This window comes from Apus apus, chromosome 2, assembly GCF_020740795.1.
Source record: "Apus apus isolate bApuApu2 chromosome 2, bApuApu2.pri.cur, whole genome shotgun sequence".
In the NCBI taxonomy this organism is placed as follows: Eukaryota; Metazoa; Chordata; class Aves; order Apodiformes; family Apodidae; genus Apus; species Apus apus.
In genome coordinates this window covers 43,621,643-43,648,480 of record NC_067283.1, presented here as the reverse complement: position 1 = coordinate 43,648,480, position 26,838 = coordinate 43,621,643, and the positions used below count along the sequence as shown (strand labels likewise).

The window sequence follows — 26,838 nt, the reverse complement described above, 5'->3', positions numbered from 1 at the left end:
TTCTTGAAGGGAGCAAGCCCAGCAGTTAAAGATACAAACATCATTAATGAAGCCTGATACAAAAAGGGGATATGAAAAATAAGAATACCTTTAATTCTGCAGCCTCAAGTGGAATTTTAAATACAGAATTTTATTCAGAAAGAATAAAATAAAAACGTAACAGTATTTAAAAAACAACTGTCTCACAAAAACTTTAGATACGTATAGACAGCTATAAACAAAATCAGGTTTATCTTCAGTTTTTATGGTTTAGCAAAAGTCAGGAATAGAAAGCAAAACTGTAAGTCTTTCTATACAAGACTGCAACTAAGGAGGCTGAGGCTCTGTGTGATGGTTCTTATCACAGAAATACCTTTGATATGAACAGGAGAATATCGGTGGCTACCAGACACCTCCCAGCTGTGATTATGGATAGAAAATCTAAGTTTTCTTCCATTAAATTTCAGCGGCTGTGAGAGCTGAAATAGGATGAGATCCAACCTGACTTTCAGGTTGACTAGCAGCCATTGATTTAGTATCTGTTTAGTGCTGTCTTGATCTACAAAAGAACAGGTAAAAAATAATCCAATGCTAACCAGTCAGTGCATATAAGCAAACCTCCAAACTGATATAAAAGTGGGAAACTAAAAAAAAAATACTTTGTGGGCTTTAAAGGTTCATATTCCTAAGATCTTTTCTGCATCCAGGATGCCATGGAGAATGAAAACCTTTCCTCAAACAACAACGAACCCCAATCTCCGGAAAGTTCTCCTAAATAAAGATTTATTTCCGATAAACAAGGTTTAAGTGGTAGATGTAAGAAAAATGAGCTGAAAAAGAGGGCTTCTCTAAGCCTTTAAGTCTTCACCTTCTGACAGTCCCAAGTCTACAGACGAAAACTCAAGGTACTCAAAATAACCATGGCTAGACAGAGGAGGAAACTTAACAGACCGAGTTCATTCCAGCACATCTTTATTCATCCGAGAACCCATCAAAACCTATCAGGTTATACTGGCATTAACAACACTGTCATATCCGTAAAAAAAACCTCCTTTTGCCTGGTCTCTTGCTGATAGTCTGCAAGCAATATACCTTTGTCAGAAACAAAAACGTGTCAGAGACCAGCCGGTTTATCTTACTTGGTCTACGTAAAAGAAAGTCGGAGTGGGGAGGGCTAAAGAGAAAATTTACTAATGCTGCAAAAGTTAATCTAAGAGAATATGATGTGAAATCCAAAAGTGGTGAACAAGATGACCTTCAGCCACTCCAACTATGCCTTTGGGCTTTGGCTGCCATTTGTTATTTCTCTGTATTTTATCTATCCTTTATTTCTTTCTTCTCCGATGAGAAAAGTACTTGTGTTATTCGGATACTGGGACTGGTGCTTAGCAGCATTTACAGCCTGAGCTCTCCCTGCTTCCCATCAGCATGGTGCCTCAGACTGCTCCTGTGTGCTGCAAATTCTAAGCAGAAGCTGAAATTGTTCGGAGCACAGCACAGCCAATAAGAACAGTGAAAACCCCTCCTTGGTTACCACAAGCTCTTCATTAGCTTGTTTTTAGGGGAGTGTAAATAAATAAAAAAAGTATTCCCAAACCAGCACCTGTCCAGTAAGAAATAAATTTCTGAAAACCTACAGAAATTAGTCCTGATCAAAGATGTTTTCACCATGAGACTTTTGTTTAAAAATTGTAAAGCAAACCACCAAACAAAGAGGGACTACAAAGACCTGGAATTACAAATGAACTACTGACCTCCTTCCCACACATGCACAGCAATGGAGAAGAGATTCAGTGTGAAGTTACAAGGGGGAGCAAGAAGACAGCATCAAAAATACATGCTTACCCACCCGCCCCCCCAGCAAAGTACACTGCAGCCAGGAGTGCCAACAAAACTGAATTCAGAGCCGTATGTGATCAGCACAGCAAACAGAGCACAATTACAGTAACACCCAGCAAAGAAACACAGTAATTCAGAGCATCTGCAACCTTTTTAATCTTGGAAGTACTAACACTGGAAGATGAGCGTTTCAGCACATGCATGCATACCTGGTGTTGCTAAATAAAAGGGAATGCTATCCGGTGCCTCTCTTTCACAGGAGAAAGAAAAAAGAAGACACCTTAAAGCTACACTTTGAAGGGTAAAGAACACTCTCCAGTCCTCTTCTTTCCCCACCACCATAAAGAAACAGAAAAAAATTGCAACTAACAGCTCTCAGCACCGTAACCCGTGCACCAATCTGCAGACTGAACTACCTTTCTCCCCCAGGTCTGAGCATGCTCTGTCTGTCGGCAGTGTCCTATCGCTCCAGCTGGCTCACCTCAATTTGTTAGCCTCCCAGAGGTCAGCCTTGCATGCAGGATGATTTGCTGCAGTATTCCTGCAAATCCCCAAAGGGCGGCCACGCTGAAACAAACACCATCGTGCTGTCTCACAAAGCTGAGTATGTCTTGGGAGACAGACAGCAAACTCGTTTTGGGGGGACACATTTTTAAAAATCCTGCTTTTAGACATTATGAATGACACTACCACTCCAAACACTGCACACAGAAGAACAAAACAATAGGAGAGAATGGAAAAAAATGCCCCTTGCTAGAGGATGTGAAAGCCATTCAGCATGCTTTCTAGCAATTCCCTTGGCACCAGGGGAGCGATTTCCCAGCTGCGAGGGTCAGCAAATGGCTTAGTATTGAACAAGGCTGTGAGTGCCCTCCTTCACAGATCCAGGGAACCATATTTTGAAATGGAGTTATCTTTTATGGTGGAAACAGTAATTCCTAAATACAAAGGCACAAAAAACGAGCCAGGGCTTATAACACAGTATCTTACTGTATCCAAGCTGAAGGTCATGAAGGCAAGAGTGCCTTATACCAATTTTCTCAGTAGAGCTTGAACCTGTGGGAGGACTAAGCAGCTTCTTTAAGACAGCAGACTAGGCAGTACTGACTGGGAACATTTCAGATCTTAATTCCGCAACTGGATCTACATGTGGGATCAGAAGAGCAGCCCAGTTCTGTGCACAGCACTCACCAAAAGGCTCATGGCAAGAAGTCACACCACTAAACACAGGCACATCCCATCCCAGCCCTGTATGGGATGTACTTGCAGATAGATCACAAGGAAACACAAGGCTCGCTGCAAATGTTTTGTCTCTATAATTGCAGGATACATCTTGTGGATTACCTGGGAGGCTTCTTATTTTCAAATGAGACCTAACAGGTGAAATAAGAATGGTGAAAAAGAGGAAGTTCTTTAACACCCACACGCATGCACATGTCTATACAGATACTCCCAGCTGAAGAGTGATCATCTTACATAAGGAAAGATAGAAAAGCATCCCTAGGCTTTTGCTCATGGCAGGAATTTATCCTCATTGCCAAAAATTAAGAAGTTCAAATGGCTCTGCATTAAAAAATGCAATTAGGTAAGATAAGGGGTATTCAAAACTCTGAACTAGGAGATTGTGGCAGCTACAAGGGTTTGCATGGTACCTAAATTCTTGCTCTAAATACACATCACAGACAAGGTGGCATCTCCAGCTTCTTGCCCTCCCCAGATTATGCTTGAATTGATGCGAGGGAGTAGATAAATGGATTTACAGCATCTGTGGTCATTCACTGCACTGCAGAGTCAAGCTGTCAATACCTAAGGGGTGAGTTTAAAGAGGATAGAGTCAGGCTCTCTTCAGTAGTGCCCAGCAATAGGACAAGGGGCAATGGGTGTAAACTGGAACACGGGAAGTTCCATCTGAACACGAGGGAAAACTTGGTTATGGTAAGTGTGACAAGGCACTGGAACAGGCTACCCAGGGGGGTTGTGGAGTCTCCTTCTCTGGAGATGTTCAAGACCTGCCTGGATGCAGTCCTGAGTAATGTGCTCTAGGGGATCCTGCTTTGGCAGGGGAGTTGGACTAGATGAATCTCTAGAGGTCCCTTCCAGCTCCAGCGATTCTGTGTGATTCTGTGCCTGGGCTGGTTACTGTTGACCAAGCCTGCAATAACTCTGTCCAAGAACACACGCTGCTTACTGTGGGACTCCAGTCCTGAGAAGCCTTCTGTTTCCATGCAAGAAGGCAAAGCAACCCTGCCAAATTAATCAGTGGTAAGTAACAGGCTGAAGCATCTGCAGGGCAGTGAGGGATGACACACTTTGACACAGTAGTAATAGAGCACAATATTAAGTACTACAGTACCCTGCAACTTTTCAGGTGAGGATCCACCAGTGTTTCAAGTTACTACAGATGACAGATCCTTTAGTCACAATCAAGTATTCTGACTTTACTGAAGCCAGGACTGCCCCCTGGGGAAGGCCATTGCATGGGGACAACCTGCAACCTAGGATGGCACTTGGTTATCTCCTCCTCCCTCCAGGACACTGATCCACTGGCTCAAAACAAGCATGTCCCTCATCAAGCTTCTCCTGCCTGCTGCAGCAGAGGTGCTGCTTTCTCTGATACAAGATGAAAACAGGGTAGTCCTGAGGTGGAAATCTGGCAGAACCGCAAGGCACAAAGCAGCCCCAGGAAGATCATTACTTGTCCTGTGCAGGACCCAAAACAGCTAACCTGAATACTGCCAACATCAGAGCTGAGAAATGTAGGTGCCATTCAGCATCACACATGCAGCAATACCATGGTATTTATAATCTTGGGTTTCTGAGTGCCAGTTAAAAGCCAAATGCTGAAGAAAAATAAGCTGAAAGAAATGAAGAATAAACCCAAGTAACACCCTGCAAAATTGACAAAAGGTTCTTGACAAAACTAGACCTTCAAAAATGAGCCTGCCAGCATGATGAATAAACACAACTGTTGTATCTACTAAACTAGGGCATCACAGAAGTGAAACAGACATTTTCTCATCTCCTGCTCCTGAGTGTCACTTTTACACCTCTGCTTTCTTGGTACAGAAGAAGCAACATGGTTCTGGCCTAAATGGAAACATTAAAAACCACTAGGATTGACAGGGTAAGTTATAATTTACTTCAGCATCCTTCTTTCCAGGCCTGTGTCACCTATTCCCACCAACTAAAGGCAGGCTTTGAACTACAGCATAAGCCTGTGCTTCTCCTGTCCTGAGAGGATCCCAGCAGGACACTGGTCAGTCACAGCTGCTTGGGAGAAGCAAAGAAACAAACAAATTAAACAAAGAGCAAAGAGAAGAAATCCCCTCTTTGGCAGGCCCATTCAGCTTGTCCTGTTGGATATCTAAGGATATCTACCTTTTCTATTTAACTCAACTCATTGCCATCTCATCAGCTCCCTTTGAAAGCAAAGGTGCTATCTCGTGTGGAGGAAGCCAGGTGTTTTTCCTTGCAATTTTAAAAGTTGAGGAGTGGAGTTAGAGATGTAATTGACTTTGGTTGAAAAAACGTATCTTGATTTTGTGTCTTTCACACTGCAGAAAGCTCCACTGCATGGCCTATCATCCCCTGATGCTAATGGGAATGTTTCCACTGACCACAAAACTTCACCTCCAGTTAGGCTCTTTATTGGTGGAACCCCTGAGAACCCAAAGATACCATGCTGGGCTCCTTATCTTTGTAAAGCTTTGATTTTAAAGGAGAAGAAAGTACAAAATGTATAGACTGGTCTTCTACTTATGAATAAGCTTCTCCCCTACCCCTGAAATGAGGTATGTGCATAGATTTCAAAGGTACAATTTATCACATCACTTGAAGTTGGACAGTGTAATCCCATTCCTGAAGAGGATCCTATTGTCAATCTGACACACCACGAGGTAACTGAGAACAAAACTACATCATTAAAGAGGGGGGAAAAGCATAATCAAATAAATCAAACAACTCTGAAATAATAACTACCACTACTACACCATAAGGCACTAAGGATGGCCTCCCTGAGCTCATATCAAGTAGTCAGCACCACCAGCCTACTGCAAGTTCATAAGGTTTGAATAGGTGGCCTTGGCTCCGAGCTAGAAGTTTGATAAATATTTAATACCCCTCATAAAGTTGCAGCCTCCAGTAACAGCACCACAAGAGAAAAACAGTTAACATTCTTGGAACTCCTAAAATGCAGCACAGAACAAACAATACTCACCAAGCTAGCAAAGTAATTTGAACAGACCTCTCTTGGTTTAGGACTAACAAAGAGCAGGTAAACCATTACTTACTGAGTCTTTGCCTTGCACGTATATGCTGCAGGGGTGCCTGCGTCACTCTGAGTTACGACATTTATTATTTATAGTCCCAGAATTATCCTCTATAAGAAATTATTCTTCCTGCATTGCTTTTCAACCAAAAGTGCATCTCAGTTCTAGAGCACAAACAAATTTTGTGCCTAAACTGACAAAAAAGAATCCTTGTATTGATAAAAACACAAGGAGACAAAGGAAGTGTTTGGTTTCTGGACATCAAAATGGGACTCCACACACACACAGAGGATGGCATTTTGATTCTGCAGAAGCGAACATCAAAACTGATGTCAAAAGGACAGGACTTCATTCAAATATTGAAAATTCCTAAGCAAGAATATACTTTGACAGGGAAAAAGGTGTTTTTTAAGAGTACATCAATGGCCAAACCCCACTTTGCTTGACTGCTGCAAGCATGACACATTGCCAGTCTCAAGAGATGTAGGATTCAAGTTTTATATAAACTTCAGGTGTACAAAGGTGTATGCATGAGCAAATACATTTCACACATACACGCTTAGGTTACATGTCTCTACATCAACCTGACAAATTCATATTTATTCTCCTCCACATATAAGTGCATATTTTATACATATAAAATACATACCTGTTAAGCATACTAGCTATCTGAATTTGTCAGATGCTAAACTATTCACTCTAATACCACCTTCATCCCCATTAGGGACCACTCTAGCAGCACTGCAAGGGTATACTGGCCTGCTCCTGCTGCTACATGCAATATGTGGTCAGATGAATGGCATGGGAGAGTCACCTGGTAGTTTCCAAGGCAGGAGGTGGCTTCAGTAGCTGTTCTAACCCAAGCTAGGTGTCACTTGTCCTCTTTCAGGTTCCCATTTTGTCATCAGGAATGACAGGTCAGCAGGGTGACACAGATAAACCAATTCCATCTCCTACAGCTATGCCAGCTGAAAAATGTAATTCGTGCCAATGTGTCTGTAAAGGAAGCAGAGAATTCATGCTCATAAGAGCAGACTGGAAAGTAAATTACATTCATCTAGACTGACATGAGAAACCAAGGGTAAAACATTGCCTGCCAGACCCCTGGGTAGTGCTCGTGGCCTCACTATGGTGCTTCCCACAGCCAAGTACTTGTTAACTGTTTTTGCCTAGGCACCACCAAGATCATCTGCCCTCTCTAAGATGACACTACAGTGTTAGGCCTTTATCACCACAGCATTACCTGAAGAAGCATAACTCCCATTTCACAGATGAAAAGACTGAAACTGGCAAAGAGATTTGGGTAGGACACATCACACCAGCAGCGACAGATACGGTAACAGCTTCCTGTGAAAAACCCACCAACAATCAAACCCTCTCATGTACCCCAAGGTTGTATTTATCTCCACAGGCTCCAGGACTGAAGACAGAAGATAGATCCTCCAAGATCACAGGTGACAGTTTAAGCAAGATAAAGGAGAGGGAGGATTAAGTTATCAGCTCTGTCCCTATTGCTCTGAAACAGCTGCTGGCAGAGCAGCTGTAAGCCTGACTTGCTTTGCTCACAGGACACCTTCCTCCCATCTTCTATTCCCACCCACACTTGCCTCCCACTTGCCTTACAAGGTATGTAAAAGAAGAGAAATAACAGAAATACGTAACTTGTATTTCAGGTTAAATAACAGAACTGTCAGGCACTATGACGATCTGTAGGGCTGAATGAACGTGTGGAAGTAACTGAAGGACAGCGCTTAAGAAGTCCAAGCATTTCACTGCCTTCACTGGATTATGCACCCATTTGCAAGTGGGCTGCAGTTGTGCTGTAACTGATGAGGACATCTCAGTTCACTAGAAGGGTAATAGCAGGACTGTTCCCTGCACCTGCCTTTGCCCTAAGCTTCCACTTCCTGATATATACAGAGACTGTGCTTTCCTAACAACCCCTGGAGAACTAAAACCCACAAACCAAAGACCTAGTACTTCATGGAAAGAACTCCACAAGGAGGCAGCAGCAGCGGTTACAAACTTGATCAAAACAGCTTTTCGATCCCAGCTGGAGCATGTGCTTCAATTAGCGAGGCTCTGACAAATGCCTGGAGGTGCCTAGCACAGCAGCATGACAGGAATGTACTTCAGAGCCAAAGTAAAAGAGAATCTAAATCAAATCAGAGGAAACAAAAAGGTTTACTGCCATTTTGAGTCCCAAAATTGCAAATTGATTGTCTTACCTCCAATGCCCCCTTTAGCCACACCTGTACACAACAGCCTTGCATTTTAAAGGGATATAACCCAATCCTATTAATATCATAGTATTACTTATCAAACAATAGGAGCACCGTATTACTGGATAACCCCCACCCCTCAGTGTAACCACTTAGACTGAAGCTAAAGGGAGCACAAAATATCTGTGTTCTGGGTTGGCAGCATACCCCAGGGGTGCTAATATTCACATGAAAATTTAAAAGAGAGCAAGGTCTCATGACTCATCTAAAATAACTTCTAATGGAGCAAAACAAAAGGGTGTTTCCTGACAGCATAGCCCACAGGAATAAAAAATGTCTGCTGGCCAATTTAAAGATCTCCTTAAAATCATTTTCCGATTAGTACTTAAATACCCTAGTCTGATTTGCCCTGTGGAAAAGAGCAATTCTTACCTTGTCTCTCATCTGATTACAGTACCATCAGAGGGCCCAGCAGAGTAATAGTAATACATGGCTGTGGGCCAGGCTGTTCCAAATGTTGCTCTGAGGGCTACTGCTGCTGCTGACAGGGGGAAGAGAAGAAAGCAATATGAATCATCTTTCTCAGCTTCAACATGAACCACTGCACACAACAGGAAAAGTGTGATGAATACACTGAGTTACTTGTACAAAACCATTCCAGCTCCTCCAGGTGTCATATGCAACAATTTACAGTTCAATAGCTAAGAAGAACCTCTCCATGCCCTTGGCAGCTTGAAAATTCATGGAAGGACTATTGAATCCAGGCATATTTATCAAGGGCACAGTAGCAAGAGGAAGAGGTTCAACCCTGATTGGAGGGCTTTTTTGGGTGTAAGTCTTGCTGTTATATTTATTTTAATAGTAATACAAAATAAGGTGGTTAATTTTTGCCCCATAAATCCCACTAACAAGTCAATGCATCGTTTCCCTTTGACACTCCTTCTCACCCCGTCTCTGTGGGGATTAAAACCTCCCCCATAAACAGCTGATATGACATATAATACACCCTAGAAGGTGAAAATTTCAGAGAAAAATAAGTATCTGTTGGAGAGAAACATCTACAAACATTCTGACATATTTGCTACATGTTGGTAGCTCTTTGATGGCGGGTGATTCCTTACCCAACCCTGCTTGCAGCAGCTCATTTCTGTTCCTTCCCACTGGCAAGATCTGCTGCCTCTGTTGAGTCAAATGCTGAGTCAAGGACTTGGCAATGAGAATCTCTTCAAATAACTGAAGTGTAACCTGACTGTTACTGAGAGAAGAGCAACATCAGCCTGATAAACCAACTGCTGTTTAAAACAGCTCCACTTAAAAAACATCTGCCCCCATTCATTATGTACTGCTCTGGATCCATCTGCAGATATTTGCAAAGAGAGATATTTTGCAAGAAGAGAGTGGTTTTTCAGCTACTTTATACTGTATTTCAAGACATCAAGGGCATTGCAGGCAGCAGCCTCCATCAAGATATACTTCTCCACATCTAGACTTCTGCAAGCATTACTGCTAATGCAGGCATCCCCCACAGAAGCCATCTCGCCATTATGGAAGCCCTGCAGCAGTACCCTAGCACAGGGAGGTTTGGAGCAAGTATGAACCCTCTCATTTGCAAAGAATTCCCAAGATAAGCCAAGGAAAGACATATGAGCTCTCATACTTATTCTCCTGAAAGAGGAAGGTTTTTGTGGCCTTGGAGGAAAGAAAAGACTAAAATATATATCAGCCACAGGCAATGAGACCAATCACAAGTCTGGAGGGGTCAGAGATGGAGAACATATGTTATCCCAGGCAGAACCTTACTGCCTCAGCTCATCCAGCTCCACCTTATCCATGGCACAACAATGTATTTATAATCTGTCCTGGAGGGTGACAGGAACAGTCTGCCAAACATTCCCAGGCAAAGGGATTAAAGTTACAGCCCACTAAAAGTTCCCCTTGCAACTATGAAGACTGAAAACTGCACCTGTATTAATGCAGCAAGTATCTGAAAGGAGAAAGTGTCAAAGGCTGAGGACCGACTAGAAAATGACTAAGGTTACACAAAATAACCAAATAACCCCCATCTCTTTATTATCAAGGTGATGGAATACATTCAAATAAAAACTAAAATTTACACTAAGATAAAAACACTCTTCTCTAATTTGCTTGAATATATTCAACAATTAAAGACAACCATGTACCTAATAGCCCTGTGTTCCACAAGGATAAAGACATGCATATAAATTAAGCAAGGACTAGAGAACTTTCTCAATACTAACTTGATTTTGTGACCTCTGTGCTGTAAAGAGCAAACAACCAGAAACAAGGAGTAAGAGTAAGAACAAATCATTAAAAAATGATAAGCACTAAGGGCTTTAACTTATCTAGAGGCAGTAAAAACACACACACACAGGAAACCACCTCATGTCTCCTCAAAATTAGTCTGGTCATATGGTTTTAGTGCAGATAAGTGACTGCCTCAGCCTGACACCTGAGTCTCTGCTAAAAAGGACAGTATTTAATCCACGTGCTGAAAGGTCTCCTAACCTATCTTCCCACATGTGCCTCTCCCTCCTTCTGAAACAGGAAATTACACAGCAAATTAATCTTTGTGCACGTTTTCATTTTCCACCCTTCCTCCCCTCCCTTCACTCCTGCCATCCACTGTGAAAGATGAGTGGGAAAACATGGATGGCTCACAACAAAACTGAAATTCACTACAGGAGGAAAAGCCTGAGTCTGGTTTGGCTCACACAAGTGAGCTTATGATATGGGGAGTCAGTGAAAATAAAATAATAATAATTTAAAAAAAAATAAATAAACGGGTGTCACACACCTTACTGGAGAGGGCTTTTTGTCCACACAGGTGTGGGTGAAAGGCTCATCTGCCTGGGGAGCCAACACTGGAAACTAATCTTGCCAGGGCTATGGGATTGCAATTCACAAACTGTCAACATCCCACTCAATTTACATTACAGGTGGCCAGCTGTGAGAGGGAAAAACAACAGCAAACTAAGACACAGAGCAATTCGGCTAACTCATTTCCAGTGCATTAAAGGCCCATCAGTGACTGCCCGATGCAATGGACTGAGGTCATCCTGTAACTACATTTGACTGCCCTATTGCCAGAAGCAAATGCAAAACCCCATCGCATCCTGGAAAATATTGATGACACAAAGCATTCCTCTTCAGAAGAGGGAGAGCAGCCCCTACACCCAAACTAAGGAGGGCTTTTTCTGGGACAAAAGAAGGGACAGAGCCAGATGGTTCAGATTCCTTGAAGGCATTTGCAGTCACCAAGCTATTTTGCACAGATGTTTCATTGGTCACCAGTGATCTGAAATTCACATACAGCTTAAAACTACACATGGGTTTCTGAGCTTAAAGAAATCAGGGTCTAAACACAATCACACTGGTTTACCATTGAAGGGAAACTAACTGGCAAGAACAAGTGTTATTCAGAGAACAGTATGCAAAAGTGGACCCAAAACCATGGTAAGTGACAACTTACTTCCAAAAGCACTGATAAACCCACAGCGTGGTTTTGAGCAGAATGTAGTAGCAACACCTCAGACACTGGTTTTGAAGACAGGGAGCTCTGAAAAGGGAGAGTAAGGCTTATTTTTCAGCGCTAGCCCCATGACTCCATAACAAATTGTTTAAAAACTATATGGTCTACTGATTACTGCACCAGAGAGCACAACTAGATGCATAAGAAAGATCTATGTGTGGGCCCACTTCATACAAGGTGCACATAGAGCACAATTAGGAAACTCATAATAATTCCCCGGCTTCATGCAAGCATGGTCCTACAATCTACACAGCTCTAAGCTGAATAAAGAGATGGTTTTCTGAATCAGAAGCAGCCTACGCCAAATTTACACAAGGACTTGCAATCAAGGACACAAATTCCACAACTCAGCTCCTCTTTGCTCCTTGAGCCATAAAACAGCAGGCAGATCAGACTTCAGAGACAACTTTCTCTGCTAATTACATGATGACAATTTTAAACGGATATTGTATCACACACACTGTCTCTCAGGAGTGAAAATCAAGTTGTTAAGGTAAACCAGTAAAAAGATGGAAAGAAAATTAACATAATATACAAAGAAACCTTTGCAACCAAAAAAATGAAACTGTTTTTATTGAGAATTACATTTTCTCAATTGCACTTTGCCAAGTGAACTGGATGGTACAAAAACATTTTTCACAACTACAAAAACCCCCTTCTGTTATCAAAGAAGCTCTTATTCCTCTCGCCTTTAATCCCCATCTCCATACATGCCATCTCCACACAAGAACCAAGCAATCCTTGCTTCACATCAAAATGCCCCTTGGCCCCTTTCTACACATGCATGGTCTTCAGAACACCTAGCAGCTGAAGAAGAGCCTTCTGGATCCAACCTTGCAGGAGTTCAGCTGTCAATTACCTATAACACTGTTTCAGCTTTACAAGACAGAGACAAAGGTCAGGAGAGAGAAGGACACTTGCATGGGTGTTTTGAAAGGAAAGGCAAAATATTTTACAAAGGGAAAGGGAAATGTCAGTTGCTTCAGATGAAAGAACTGTGCAGCACAGCCTCTTGTAGGTATGACAAAGCAAGCTTCGGTGCACAAGACAGGCTAACGGCAACGAAAGCTGCAGACAGGACAGGAAAAGTTAGTGAAACTTTTCAGCTGTTGGTGAAAAATGCTTTAAGAGCTGAAGGGGTGAATTACTGAGCCCTTTGCGTACAAAGCATTTCTTAAGAAAACTTTCAAGCTAAGTCCAAATAACCAAATATACTTAAACTGTGGCATGTCTCTTTTCAAATATAAAGCAAACCAAAAGAATATTGAAGACATAGGACTGAAATAAAGGAAAGGAAGAAAAGGAACAAGTAGAAAGGGAACAGAGAACTAAAAAAGACGACACACTTTCACAAAGGACGTACAGCAGAAGAATGTGCAACCTTTAATGACTACTCCAGAGGAAAAAAAAGACCTGACTGGGAGGTTATCTTTCTGATGTGTTTACTGGTAAAGCACTAAGAACTTCCAGTCATGAGCCTTAGACCTCATTGTACTGCATGAAGTAAATAAAATCAGTTAAAACACCGGAAATAGATGTGAGAATTGTAGTGCCAGCTGCAATGCCGTAGGACCATTGGAGGTAATCCAGTAAAAATTAATTATGCTATAAAATCAGTGCATCAGGAAAATCCAACCCCATCTCCCTTTTAGAGTCTCAAGGATACAAGAGAGATGACATCTAATTGAGCACAAAAAAAGTCCAGTAAAAACATTTCCACCTGTACACACAAATGATGCCTCCCCTCCCAGCTTGAATGCAAGCTCAAATCCAGCAAGAGGATGGACAGCTTCATACCACCAGAAGCACACAGACAGCACCCAGAGCAGAGAATACACTTCTTCCTCAGAAAGAACACACACCGTTGCATTCAATGGAGCAAGAAATGTGGCATGAAAATGAACTAAAGTGGAGGAAAGAAAAACGGAGCTGAAAAGAGTGCTTCCACTACAGGACAACCAGAATAAGAAGCTGAAGAAGAACAGATCTAGCCCTCTCTGCCGACTGCACACTGCCATTAGCAGCCAGAAAAAAACACCCAATCCTCTAGCCACTTTTGCAAGAGGTTTCTTTCTCAGGCTGGCAGAGCGCAGTGTACAGAGCTTTGGTCCAAAGGCTTTTTACGCTGGGCAGGAGGGAAAGGGGTTGGACTGTAAATTGTTGGAAATTTATACACGTTTTCCTGTTTGCAAAAGAGGAAAGCTTAGGCACTCCCTTATGACATCCTCAGTCGCTCCTAATGCAGAGGCACCACACTATTGTGCCATCTACTACAGAGAAGGTTTTCTTCTGCTCATGGTTAGCAGACATGGGCAGAGTGTGAAAAGTGAGGATGGGATGTGGACAGATGCCCTGCAAAGCAGCAAACACCAAACCATTAAGGTTTCCATCTACAACAGTTCATGTGGTAGAGTCCAGGACAGTAACACACAAGAGCAACACCTGCACTTCTCACAGACCACTCTTTCAGGTGACTGAAAAAGGTTCATTTCCTTTTCCTACTACAACCCTCTAAGATAAATCAATCCTCTTCTCACAGCAAGAGCTTTGCTTACCCCCCACAACATGGTGCCAGCTAGATCCACCCAATGGAAGTAAGGCTTATGCTTAGATTTAAGCACACACTTAATTCCTGGCTGGATCAGCACTTTCAACCACACATCCTTGTGGGCCATGAATTTGCATTCTTACACATCTTTGAAGCGTACAGGACATGTAATTTATCATTCTGCCTTTGATAAAGGATGGCAACACCCTGCTTGTTTCTCTTGCTCTCACTGCACTGCAGAAAACAAAAAAATAGATTTCTCAACAGCAAGGTGGAAGACACTGTTATCCCTTTTCCCCTTCTGATAATTTAGCTGTAGCATATCATTACCAGGCCTGAATCAGAAAAAGGTAAAAAAGACTCAGAGAAGAAAAAAGGGGGAGGAGAATAGTTACTACGGTAGAAACAAACAAACAAATCCATTTGCAGCTCTTATATGAGAAGAATATCTATATTAAATGTGATCTCAGAAGAACTGACTAGCATAAATCCATGTACTGTTCCAGGCATTTCAGCCTAAATATGGAAAATACACATTACTCTGAGTTTAGGAAGGGCTTAGTTTTATCAGCTTATAATGTACAGATACTATAAATACAAAATGTATAGCAGTGCATTTATGTGTCACAGAAACAAGACTTAAACCAACAGACTCGAGTGCTCACTGATTTTAAAATACAATAGCTTCCTATTTTTTAACATGTTTCTAAATTATATATGGGCTGTGTATTTCCCCAGACAAACGAACACTAATAAATTGCATTGTGTCTCTGGCCAGGCACTTCAAGTAATCTCCACCCTCCCATCTCCTCATCACATGAAATAAAGATGAAGCACCACACGTCAGTCACATTGCAGATTCATTCAGCAGCCACCTCTACCTGAAACAACAGAATCGATGTGTCAAGATCTTCATCAGTCTCCACCATCAGGAGCTGAAATCTGCCGCAAGATTCAAGCAACCCCTGAGAGGGTGGTGGCCAGGACATGCCCTACACAGCCAGCACTACACTAGACTGCATCCAGCTCCTCTCACAAGTTTCTCCCAATAGTACTGCTCTCCTTCCTATGTGACTTTACCTCTTATGCCTGGACAAGTGATTTCAGCTGCGTCTGTGGACTGTGATACATTTAACAGACAGCACAGCATGCTCCGTGACCTGGCTGCTCCCCAGCCACCTGCCTGCGGGAATGCTGCCTCAAGTATTAAGCCCACTGCATGTGCTTGAGCACACACATCCTGTTTCCAACCCGCTTCATTACCCTTTTCCCAGCAAGCTTGCCCAGAGTTAATTTAATGCATCTGAGGACTGAAGACCAGCCTCACCTCCCTGCAGTGCTATCCAACATGTTACAGGAAGGTAATTTGGCCATATTCCATCTATAGGGTTTCCTCCAAAGTTCACTTCTAACAATAGCTGAGCTGACGCTTGATACGGACGAGAACAGTGCTCCATGCAACACAACCCACCACCACCATCGAGGGCTGCTTGAACCCTCACACTGACCATTGAAAATCCCAGTCCATCGTCCACAATGGCACAGGAGCTGGATCATTTCCAGATCCAGCTAGATCCTATCTGATACTCACAAAGTATGGAATTGCAGATGATCAGAGTACAGAACAGTGGTTACTTTTTCTCATATTCAGGCTCTACTTGCCTGCTCAGATTAACACATCTCTCCACAGATAAAAGAGGGTACTCTCAGGAAGTAGCACCAAGGAGACACAGAAATAAGTAGAGGCAAGTGAATGCTTCTGAGCTTCTCCCTTAGCAAACTGCGAGAAGAGTCCCCTGATTTTGGGGACTGTAATTTTCAGATTCAAACCTCTGTGGAAGAAAGTTTTTTTCTTTCCAAGGATGACTTCCAAGTTTATCAACATATAGGCAGGATGTAACGAGCAGGAGGCCCAGTAGAACCACCACAGCTTTGAGCAGGAGAGCAGGAAGAGTCTGTTCAGCACCACACCTGGCCATGCCTTTGTAGTGCAATCCCATCTCTCTTTACAAACAGGCTTCCTTCCAGCCCACTTACAAGTACCTGTACTGAGCTTTTTACAACTACTACACAAAATAAGAACCTTTCAAGTTCAAACACAAATCACTTCTTTACTGCTCTGGCCAATTAAAAAATGAAGAAGTTGTGAAATTTATCTTGTCACCAGCCTAATTGCTACTCAGGGCTTCAAATTAAAGCAGAAAAAAATGAGGAACAAAATTGAACTGCTCACAGCTTGTTTGGATTCTGGTTTACAAAGCACAGCATTATCTTTGTCAAAGTGTGAAGAAACATAATTGCACTGTGGATCTCTACATTAAAAAAAATCTGCTTTAATTAATTATTTTAATATTAAACCAGCAAGAAAATTATTACTGTAGTTATTTCAGAGTGGCTTATTGCTTTCATATATGTGATCTGTCTGCAAAGGTTAATATTAATTTGCCACAAATCTTAATTCATTTTACTACAGAATTATTAGGGAACTAGGACATACTCCAATTACTAGAGTATCTGGTGGTATCCCAATAAAAGCAGAAGCATTTTGAGATCTCCTTTCTAAGGTGGGAGCAAGGAAGGACAGAGGAGCTAGAGCAAGGAAAGACTGCAATTTAAATGTGAGAGTGCCTACAGGGGGAGAGTTAAGGACAAAGACAACTTAAGTGAGGAACCCAGTGTCAAAGAGAAAAAAACAAAATCAATGAGAAAACTAGGAGTGAACTACAAACCTTCCAAGTTTAATTACAGTACCTTAGGTGCAGTTAGATACACTTGATTTAAAGTTCACTCATTTACCTCTCTTTACTTAAAAAGTCAACCATAGGTACCAGAAATGAAATCCCACCAATCAAGAGCAACCAAAGCTACATTTTTAAAGCTAACACTGCCCTCTCTTCTTTCACCCAGGTTTCCAACTTCCCATCTCAGGGCTGTCAGCAGTTGTCAGCACATCATATGAGAAACTCATCTGAATATACAATATAACTTGACAGGCAATACATCTAAAAACCTAGATGTGACAACAGCAAATTCCACCAGATGGTCCTGGATCATATCCATCCACTAAAAAAAAATTAAAATAATCAAAAGAAAGAAAAAATACTGCACAGAAAAGCAGAACTTCTGAAAGACAAAAAAAAAAAAAGAGAAAAAATGTTGTATATGTGCTGTTTAATCCTTTGTTCTATCTCTGCAGGAAAAGGAGATACACAATATCTCTACCTCTTGTCCTCACCAGCTTGATTTGTTACTAATATCAGCATGTGTATTTCATCATCCTACCCTAAGAAAAGGCTTCTGAACTGAGATTGCACTTCATTAAAAGGTAGTCTGGACTAGTAATAGTGGTGCTTACCAATTGAGAAAACTCAGTGACTCTGGAGCTTGGTCCTGCTCGAGCATCAACATGGTACACCAAGCCCAGGGGGCTGGCTCTGAGAGTAGCTGCAAACTCAGAGCACTTTCAAGATTCCCTATTTGTCACCTGTCCTGGTTTGAGCCAGGACAGAACCAATTTTTTTTTAGTAATTTTAATTTTCAGTAAAGCCTCTTCTAAGGAACTAAGGAACTGCACTTGCTGAAATTAACAGCATGTCTTTTCACTCAGTGTCTGCTTCTAGGACTGGTAACACTTGATGTTTATAGTTATTGCTGGAGAACAGTATGCAGAACCAGCACCACTGCTAGGTTCTGCTCAACACCTTGTGTGCCAGGTGCAAAAGGGAAGAAAACGGATCACACCTGCGGCCCTCCTGTCATGGAGGAGTGGACCGGTCAGGTGACCAAAACCAACCAAACGAGTATTCCATCCCATACATGTCATGCTTAGTATAAAGCTGAGAGATCACAAGGGTCAAGCTCTCTGTCCATAGCCAGTGTCCTGGGAGGACTTTGACTGTTCTTCTGTCTTTGGCCCTGATCCACTCATTTCCAAATCCTTTTGTTCCTGCATCCAGCTCTCATCTGCTGTGGACTCTAGCAGTCCAGTCAGGGGCTTTCCCAGGGCCTGCCCTGCAGCCTTGGTGGTGTACAAGCAGTATTGGGAGGGAGCACCAGTGTGGTTTGTATATATTTGTAGATATTTAATTATTTTCTTTTCAATCACTATCGTTTCATTAAAGCTGCATAGTTTAGTTCCCAACCCATAAGTCTCTCCTATTATTCTCTTTCCTTTCCCTTTCTGGGAAAAGAGAGGGCTTAATAGAAAGCATAAAGGTTTAATCACCAGCCCAGGGTTAAGCCACCCTTCCCATCTCCGTGTTGCTCTTGTAGGCAGCACAGATTCTCTTTGAGTTCAGGCTGCCTATAAACCTCATCAGCCTTTGCAATCCCCCTTTTGGTAGAGACCTTGGATCGCCCATGTCTGCTGTCAGCCACACAATCTTGTGAAGACAGCCAAGACCTGCAGTTAAAACACTGACTGTCCGAGCCTAACCTCAGTGCAGGCACAAGTGATACTTGCCTTTGATACACACAAAGCTCAAAGCACCTTCCAGCAGGTAGAATGCACAAGCTGCTCCTGGCTCTGGCATCCAGCCCACACATAACAGTGCTGAGGCAGCCACAGGGTCAGGACTCTGTGCCACCCTCTGGGATGTCAGTGCAGTCCTACAGCACAAAGCACCAGGTTCTGAGGCAGCTCTGGGGTTAATTCACTGCCAGGAAAGCCATGAAGCTGTCACTGTTCTTCAGGTTAGCATCACCAGCCTGGTCACAGCAGCAGCTCAGCTGGGACAAAAGTGACAGGCTGATGAAACATACATCAAACTGTGCTGGCCGTCACTACTGAAGTGAGACCTGCAGGGACACCCATCCGCTGCTCCTGTTCTGCCTTTACCTTCAATGTGCAGATGTACGTGTCTTGCTCTATGAAAAGTAATTGTGTGTAACTTGAAAAAATACCATGAATCCTTGTCCTCCTAAAATTACACACACTCTGAAGTGAAAGGCATTTAGTCAAGTATCTTTTAAATTGCTAAGCAAGTAGATATGAATTAGAATGCACTGAGGGAACGAAGACAGTGAATGACATAGTGTAGTTTAACCAAAACTTAACAGGAAAGAACAGTGCTTTTGGAAGTCTGAGCATTTCTTTGAATACAAAGTTGGGATGATGGCAGAAACCAGATCTACTTCCTACCAGTACACAAGCTGCCCTCCACAGCTTAGGATTGAAGAAATCTCACTTTGGCTCTCTGTAGCAAAATCAGTTTCCACCAAGAAACTAGAGCCAGCCTTCAAGAAATTATTATTTCCTTATATTATAAATAACCATTTTCCTTCCCCTAAGGATAGAAAGCTCATCCCTTTGTAATCCCTGCTTTGCTGTTAAACAAAAGGCACCCACTTCCTGAGTGAGAAACACCTGTGAGGGAGAACACTCCAGTGCACTCACTGATGGGGAACTGGGCTGCAGTCCTGCTTTCAGAAACTGCGAGTGGACTGGGCTCCAGGGATTACTAATGAAAAAGGCTTTTTTAGCAATGGCTGCTGGCTACTCGGTGACTTCTGAAGAAGCAGCTTATTGTCTCCATCCAATCCACTGTACAATTATCACCTTCAGCACAGAGAGGAAACTACTTTTACACCATGGACCTGAGAACAAAGGGCTTAGAAGAAAGTCAATTCACCCCTCCTCCTCAGATGTCAACAACGAATATCCAATTTTTTAGTTTGCCTTTGTCATTTTAACGTAAAAGAAAAAGTCAGCAACATGTTCAAGTTCTGCTGTTGTGCACCAGTGGGGTTTCAAATACTGCAGAGAAACATAATTACATTTATAGATGCTTTTGACTGGCACTTAAATGTTGTGACAGCACGTAATAAACTCTGTGAGACAAGAAAAATAGGCATTTGGTTCAAAATGTATGTTCTGATTAAACAGAAAATGGACACCACCTTTTTAGTGGAGTGCCTTTTGGCATCTAAAAGTTGTTCTATAAATACTTTGATTTTTCAAAACATAAACCTTCAACAGAGAGAAAAATAAACAACTTAATATTTAATTGTTCTCAGCAGAAATACTATAAAATGCATGGAATAAAAAAAAATATGTATTTTTTTTAATTGGTAAAATGTCACCTCCTCCCATTTTGATGTTTAATTGTATCTCATTAGAAAAGCAAAAATACTGCAAATCAAAGTCCAAGAATCAGATGTTTACTTATTTATAGGCGTTTATATTGCACTCATCACCATAGAAACCAGGAATCTTTTTTTGTTCTTGTTAAAGGGAAAAGTTGTAATTCTGAAACGTGATCCTTTGATATTACAGAGCAAATGGGTACTTATACCCTGTGCTGCACTTAGGCAGGTGCTTAAAGTACCTGAATAAACCTAAGCAAAAGGCATGGTGAAAGAGACAAAAACAGATACAGGAAAACAGAAAGGAACCGAGAAGCAAGAGGGAATGTGGGAAAGAGTAAAGGACTTTCATATGAAAATTCACTGGGTCCTACAACAAAACATGAGCAATGAAAAAACTCCCAATTTATGCTGAGGACACCAGTGAATATTCTTGAACAAGGATGCCTAAGAGGGTAGGGTAGTAGCTTACGAATGAGGCTGCAGAGAAGCAGAGCAGAGAAGTTAGGAGCCTCACTTTGGCTGCTACTCTCTTCTGATACCCCCGCAAATAGCCGTTACAAAATTCCCACAGAATTAATAGACCTTTTTAAAAATGCCACCTGTTCACAAAACATCAAAGAAATGTGTAAATTAGAACATTGCTCCTGCGTACACCATTATAGAATGAATTACTACCTATGTCACGCGATTGCAGTTTCCCCACAATACTCCTGGTGTGCACAAATGCAACTACATTTCAGACTCTCAAAAGAGACTGAAATTGTTTTTATACTATTTCATCTGGTTGCTTCCCACCACCATATAGATTATACACATGCACGCACATGCTAGTACTTCAGAGCCTTTTAAAAGCTAATAAACTTCTAATTGGGACTGAAAGAAAAAAAAAAGAAGAGATCTTTGGCCTGTTGTCACTTTATTATTTAACAGATCTTACAATAAGGATTTCCTCAATACACAGGTATATGAAGTATCACCTTCAACTCTACACTTAGTCTGTTCCTATCTTCTTCATAAACCAATAGTGTCCAGAGCAGTTAAATGAGGAAGGTTCAGTTGTTCCTAAATGGAACACACAAATCTTTACACAAGACTGGCGGCTACTTTATAGTCTTTTTTTAAGCTGTATTCTAAATAGGGCAGAAGCTGCATGTATGACAGCAGGAAAAGTGACAAATTCCTTATCTGGAAAAACACCAGCAGGCGCCGTTATCAGAGCAGACCAGCTCTTTCAAGTGGACTGATGAAGCTATTTTTAAAAACACCTAATAACACCATAGAGGAGAATCTGAGCTCTGCAAAGGTGAGCAGCACAGCTCAATACTCCTGGGAGGCAGCTAATGAAACTGAAGCCTGTCAGACTGTGCCCAGTAATTGGCTTTGAAAACTCACAGTTTAAATTCTGCCACACTGAGTTCAATGCCTCCCTCACAGCTTGCTCCAAGTGCAGGCAGAGCTGAGGACTGCCTAGCATGACCAAATGTGAGCCACTGCCTTTCCACTGCCTGTTCCACCAGGCCCAGTCTGCATGCCTGGAGGGCAAAGAAAGAACTCTACCTTCCTCCAACAACTCACACCTAGCAGTTCACTGCCAGGACAGGGAGAGACAGTGGCAAGGGGGAAGAGGGCAGAGGAGTGTCAAAGCAGGCAGCATGCTGGTTGAGGATGGAACATGTCCTACCACAGAAGGTGAAGGAAAGGTGTGAAGACCTAAAAGGAACATCTCATGTCCCACTCATCTAGTACAGCACAACCACCAACCAACGTTAACTCTCAGTCAGCACTCTATGCCAACTGTGCCAAGTCCCTGAGGAACAGCCACTGGCTTCCCCAGGAACGTGGCCAGCAAAACAGGGGAAGTACCCCCCATTCCCCCTTGGAACTCCACTTACGCTTCCTAGCCCACTCCTCCTCATGCCACATGGACCCATAGACCCATTCAACCCCTTGCTCCGAACCACAAAACTCTGTGACCATTCTGGATAACAACTGAAGAAATTACTGTCCCACAGTGTGACACGGCAAGATTTTGTCTGCACAGCTGAGAACTTCTGATGGGTTCTAGCTCTGTGGCTTAATGCTGCCCTTTGCGCCGCCTTCTTTTTCATGATCCTTCCTGCCTCCCACTACTTCCTAGAAAAATCCACTCCTTCACAACCTAGGTACACTCCAGTTGGAAAAGCCATTTTAAATAGAAAGCAAAGCTTCTGCTGAGAGAATTAATCTATGGCTCTGTTTTATTTGAATAAAATTATAGTTTTACTAGTGGAAGATCTTTAAGCCTCTTATGTTTTAAAACACCTCCTAAAGACCTTGCTGTGACAGAGCACAGTCCAGATATAAGACTGGGAAAAACTCTGGCATACAGAAACTAAATGTGGGCTGCTATCACAGGGAACTGCTTAAACCAACAGCACTTACAGAAGACTTTAAATCAACAATTTTTAAGAGATGGGGTTGAGAACAAGGGGAATGTGAATATCCAATTTTCAGATGGTTCATGTATGCCTCAGTAAGTTCACAGTGAATTGCAACTCAGGAGATTGGAAATGTAACTGGAAAAAGATTTCCACATAGTCAATCTAGTTTGTACATTGCTTAATAGAGAATGGGTTCTAGGTAATTGGTCCCAAAATATTAAGCAGGTACCTTGAGTGCATGTTCATGGCACACTTCACAAGTGTTGGAGGCTGAACTCCAGCTCTGATGACAGCTAATTAAAACACAAAAGTGAGACTCCAAGTAAAACTGCCACCTTGCAATCATAAACCGTTTAAAACGAGCTCCTGCAGAAAAGCAGACTGCAAAACAGGTTTCCTGTATCTAGTTCACGTATTTGGTATCTACCATGTTTTTTAAAATGACATTGCAAAACAAACACCCTGTCTTAAGTTGATGTGGCTAGCATACATCAGATTTGCTGGGGGGAGGTGGTCATCTGAAAGAGTAAGAGCTCTTCTGGCTCTCAGCTAAGCCAAGGCTTGAGCCAACAAGCCAGTCTATCACTTCAAGTGCTTCCAGATCACTATTAAAAGGAGCCATTACTGTTTTATTACCAAAGTCAACAGATTCTCCTGAATCAGCAGTCACTGTTTAAAAGTCAGCATTTGTCGGTAGTTATCAAACTATGGTACTGGTGTGAAAACACCAATATGTTCCCTCGCCTTTACCAGTTGTTCAGATGCAGTCATTATTCTCATCACCAGAGAGGAGTGTGCCTCTTCACTTTCTTTTTTTTAAAACAGCAGCCATTATCTTAATAGCCCATTTAAACACTGTATTAATTGAGAGGGGCTGGAAGGAAGCAAGGGGACACAAGCAGACCTGTAATCCTGACCCTCTGAATGTGCACGTGTGATGCACCCAGCGCTGACATAAGCAAGAGAAACTTTTCCATCATGCTTAGTCAGCACACAGCAATTAAAAGGGCCAGGATGCGATAAATTCAGCATCCGTATCCACCGGGGCCAAATTCACACGGGCTGATAAGCTTTCAGAGCTGAAGACAGGTGTCTGGGGGGGGGTTCCAAGGCACTGAGCCACCAAGGAAAACCGTCGGAACATAATTACATCTTTGCTTGCCCTGGTAGGTTGCAAACCCGCAGCGTCTCTGACCTCTAGGGAGGTTATCAGAGTTTTAATCGAAACGCCTCTCTGCGGGGCAGGCAGCTGCCTACCACAGCCAACCCTCACAGCGTCACCCGCCCCCGGGACCGCCCGGACCGCTTCGGCTTTGGAGAAGAAACAGTCCCACCGACCAAGCTCCGCTCTCCACAGCCCTGGGGGGACCCGCGGCTTATCTCCACACACACACACCCCCCCTTCCCCGCGCCTCCTCCCTGTGGAGCCGCCGACCACCACCACCACCACCACCACCACCACCACCACAGACAGCGCCCCGCACCCCGGCCCGCCTCCCCTTCCCCCACGTTCCCCTCAGAGCAGAGGGGGCAGCCGCCGGCTCCCGCGAACCGCCCAGCCCCGGGCTGCCCCCGCCCCAACGGCTGCCCCCGCCCCAACGGCCGCCCCACCTAACGGCCGCCCCAACGGCCGCCCCAACGGCCGCCTCACCTGCCGCCGCAGCCGGCCCCGCCGCCTGCCTCCTGGGCTGCCCTCCCGCTGCCCACCGAGGGGCCGTGGCGGCGGGGCGGGGAGGGCGGGACAAGGCGGCACCGCCTCCCCCGCGCTCCCGGGAGGCGGCTGAGGCGGCGGGCAGCCCGGAGGCCGCTGCGCATGCCCGGGGCCGGGCGCCGCGCGAGGCATGCTGGGGGGTGTAGTTCTTGGGCGCCCCGTCTCGGGCCGCGGGTCCCCCCTCCCAGCTCTCTGCTCGGGCTGCCCTCGCCTCGCCGTCCGGCCGGTTTCCGCAACTCCTCCGCTCCTCCCAGTCCGCCGCACCGCTCCTCTGTTCTCCGGATCTCCTTCAACCCTCCGCCTCACCCTTCCGCTGCCCTGCCCCCCCACCTTCAGGCACTGACCTTCCCTCGTCCCTCAGGGTCCCACCCTGACCCTGGGCTGCCCTCCGCCTCAGGGCCGCCGGGCTTGCTGCCCACCTTCCCTGGCCGCTTGATCTCTTCCACGCAGAGTATACACGCTGAAGCACAGAGCAGCGATCACTATTACGAGTACACGCCTTCCAATCTACCGGAAAAACCTAATAGATAAGAGGCATCTGCATCTTTAGCTGAGGAAGGCTCTTCCCACCAGGGAAAATGCCACAGCGGCAGCAGGTCACGTTCCCGTGGTGGTGTTAGTGAGGTCAGACTTTGTCAGAGGAACCGTGAGGCTGTTACAGCTTGAACAGACCCCAGAGAACATGCGGAGTCCACTACAAGGAGTCAAATCAAGTGGCCACGTGAACGTGTATAATGCGCAGCACCTCTGCTTGACCCGGCCTCTCCCAAAGACAGCAGGGCTTTTGTCATTCGCTTCACTAAGGCGTTTGATTTCTGGTGGCAGTTTTCCATTTCCACACCCACGCAAGCGCTTTCAGTCAAGGAGAAGGACAGTTAATGGGTCGGTAGCATCTTTCGCATTAGCTGGTGTTTGTATGCGTAACTAAGCGCTCCCCGAGTGACGGGGTTGCCAAACGTGCGTACAGGAAATTAATGTAAAACTCTGACCGTTGAAATGTTTGCCCCTGAAAAGCTGATAGTCATCTGGGGGAAATCAAATTTAACAGCTTAGTACTCCTTCCTCCAGCCTTCTTTCCCGCTCTGCAGATTTCGTGGCAAGTGATCCAAAGAACTAACCTGCGTTATGAGATACACACGAGAACTGAAGGTTTTCAGAAGTGCTTGTTTCTACTCTAAATTTAAGTTCCTTATGGCCTCTAAGAATTTTAATGTTGAGCTCTTACGGACTGATAAAGCAAATGTCAGGCTTCTGAGATTTGTTTTCCAGAGTTTGCTCAAGAACTATTACACTAATGAAATCCATTGCAAGAGATCCCATCAACTCTGTTTCTCATTAGCTTTGTGAGTTATACTTCAGTCTTAGAAAGATTTCAGAATGCTGGACCCACATCTTCATAACTAGTGCTATGGTGCAAAATGATCATTGCTGTCACCATTTTCATTACCATCTGTTGGAATAAAAAGTCACTACTTATTTCAACAATGTTTAGAGATCTCTATTAATTTTCCTAAAGCATTTGTGAGTAGAAATCTTGACTAAGATTTTATGAATACCTGTTTGCATATTCACATAAAAGTCATCTGCAGTCCTACTTTTCCTCCTTGTTATGAGATATTTAATGAACCAGTCAAAAACTCCGACATTACAGTAATTTGAATCAAGTGGCCAGTCACGTATCGCAGACGATGAATAGCCAAAGACACAGACACAATCGTTCAAGAAAAAGAAGAACACCCATAAGCTGAAATGTGTTTCTATGAAATATTCATAGGATTGTGGTGATTTATTGTCATGTCTGCTCCAGAATAACCTGCAATGGGAGAAGAGCATAATCTGATAAACTTTTCATGCAAAATAGTTCATTTGTTATTCCTAGAGTAACAAGTTTATAGACCCACATCTGTTTAAGTCTACTGCCTTTACAGGGTAGGGAAGTTTTTACAGGGGATGCCCAGTGAAAGCAGTGTGAATATGCTAATGGCAGAGACAGCCACTTCAGGTGCCCAGAGGTAGGTGTCTAGTGCCATTCTAGACAGTTTAGGTTGCCCGAGATGTCTGCACAGGGCTGGTAGATAGGATATGGGACCTATAAGACACTCTCAAATGGTGTAATGATGCAAACTTGAGTTTCAACATGGCACCACACATTTACACACTTACCACTTACATTGCACAAATCACTTCTGATGTGACTGCTCAGTGAATATATTT

General features: G+C 43.4%; 1 protein-coding gene across 9 annotated transcripts in view; it reads right to left on the bottom strand.

The window, feature by feature from the left end:
* POMGNT2 (protein O-linked mannose N-acetylglucosaminyltransferase 2 (beta 1,4-)) overlaps positions 1-24,649 on the bottom strand; it is a 33,281-nt gene extending 8,632 nt beyond the window's left edge. Inside the window, exons 1-5 of one of the 9 annotated variants that reach the window (XM_051610600.1) lie at positions 24,565-24,615; positions 11,799-11,885; positions 8,741-8,849; positions 8,113-8,241; positions 6,901-7,082 (exon numbers count right to left, since the gene is read on the bottom strand). The gene's annotated coding sequence lies outside the window, so the exon portion shown is untranslated. Of the gene's footprint in view, positions 1-6,900; positions 7,083-7,329; positions 7,434-8,112; positions 8,242-8,740; positions 8,850-9,429; positions 9,446-11,798; positions 11,886-24,564 lie in introns of those variants that run through there. The other 8 variants (XM_051610601.1, XM_051610595.1, XM_051610596.1 and 5 more) reach the window with 8 other exon arrangements.
* Positions 24,650-26,838: the final 2,189 nt, after the last annotated feature.